The sequence below is a fragment of the Asparagus officinalis genome, chromosome 5, assembly GCF_001876935.1.
Source record: "Asparagus officinalis chromosome 5, Aspof.V1, whole genome shotgun sequence".
In the NCBI taxonomy this organism is placed as follows: Eukaryota; Viridiplantae; Streptophyta; class Magnoliopsida; order Asparagales; family Asparagaceae; genus Asparagus; species Asparagus officinalis.
In genome coordinates, this window is record NC_033798.1 from 45,918,790 (window position 1) to 45,920,454 (window position 1,665).

Here is a 1,665-nt window from a genome sequence, read left to right on the forward strand (position 1 = left end):
TGAGAGGGCGTGTGCGACCCCCAGCTCGACGAGTTGCTCGGGGTTCAGTCACCAGTAGGGGTGCATTCGGTTCAGATACGGTTCGGATATGACCCTTACCATAACCATAACCACTTTCTGAAAACGGATACGGATACGGTTCGGATATTCATCGGTAAGCAAAAAACATTACCATATCCGCATTAAACGGAAACAGATACGGTTCGGATATTAGAGGTTCGGGTACGGTTCGGATACGGATACTAATCGGATATTTGAGAAATAGATATGAATAGGATATGAGGAAAAATACATATGATTTTAATAACTCGCAAAAAATACAAAGTAAGTCGAGTAAGACAAGTTACCTCATAGACTTTGTTGCTAACTTGTATGACAAACCTCAAAACCACAAAGACTAAAACCCACATCTCCATCGACTGTAATCTTTAAAAAACAATAAAATAATAATAGTCAGAGCCACAAAGGCTAAAACCCAAATAAATTGCAAATCTTCAATAATCAACGCACCTGCCCTTTCTTAATTCTCTGCATCCAACTGTTCACCGGTTCAGACAAAGAAACAAACAGTTAGCGCGCAATCGAGAAACGCCGTCAAATCAAGAAAACTTAATGATTTGAAAACAAATTTACCCTTGCAATGGAGCGGAGTTCTTGTACTTGGAGGAGTAGAGCTCGATTAGGGTCTTTCCTGCAAAAAAAACTTGCAATGGAGCGGAGTTCTTGTACTTGGAGGAGTAGAGCTCGATTAGGGTCTTTCCTGCAAAAAAAAATTAGGGGGAAATATTTTTTTTTTAAAAAATGGCAGCAAATAAAGGAAGGAGAGGAGAAGAGAGACACCAGAGTCGATTTGACGATGTCGATGTAAGAGACGCCTTCATTGAGCTCAGGCCATGGAATTCCAAAGGAGTAGAGTGGACGAAGGATTTGATTCGATGAGGAAGAAGAAGAAGAAGTCATTGTTTTCTTCACTGAACGCGGGGTGGGAGGCGGAGCTCGGACGCCGGAGGCGGAGGAGTAGGTGGAGCTCGGACCCGGGAGGCGGAGGAGTAGGCGGAGTTGGAGGCGGAGATCTGAGGCTGAGGTGGAGGCGCGACGCGGAGGCAACGCGGGACGCATTGCCGGTGCTGACTTGGATCTCGGGTGAGGGATTAAGGCGGCCAGAAGCGACGAGCAGCCGCAGTCGAAGCTTGGAGGCGGAGAGGGAGGCGGACGCACAACTGGATCTTGGAGTCGGCTTAGAGGTGGAGGCGGGTGGGAAACTGGGAATTGAAAAGGATTTAGGGTTCTGGTGTTTTTTGAGTTAATTTGGGTCGGGTTGCAGATTTATGCTATAGACCCGACCCAATAGAAGTAGTATACTCATTTTAGATATCCGGATATCCGGACCGTATCCGCAATGTTGACCCGATAACCGTATCCGAAACCGTATCCGGATACAAAATCGAAACCATAACCGTTTCCGAAACCGTATCCGACCGGTTTTAATTTTTTCCTACCATATCCGCTTTCTAAACAGATACGGTAACGGTCGGTCCGGATAAATCCGGACCACTTTGCACCCCTAGTCACCAGACCCAAACGTTCTTTGCTCAGAACTTTGCCTCGATCATCGTGCAAAGGACCCAGGCGATCAACTATCCTCACCTTGAATCGGGACGAATC

The 1,665-nt window shown here is 46.4% G+C and overlaps 1 long non-coding RNA gene across 1 annotated transcript; it reads right to left on the reverse strand.

The window, feature by feature from the left end:
- On the reverse strand, positions 335-669 carry LOC109842953. Its single transcript, XR_002247455.1, has 3 exons — positions 634-669; positions 511-538; positions 335-426 (listed from the first exon to the last, which is right to left on the reverse strand). It is a non-coding gene; the product is annotated as an uncharacterized LOC109842953 (long non-coding RNA).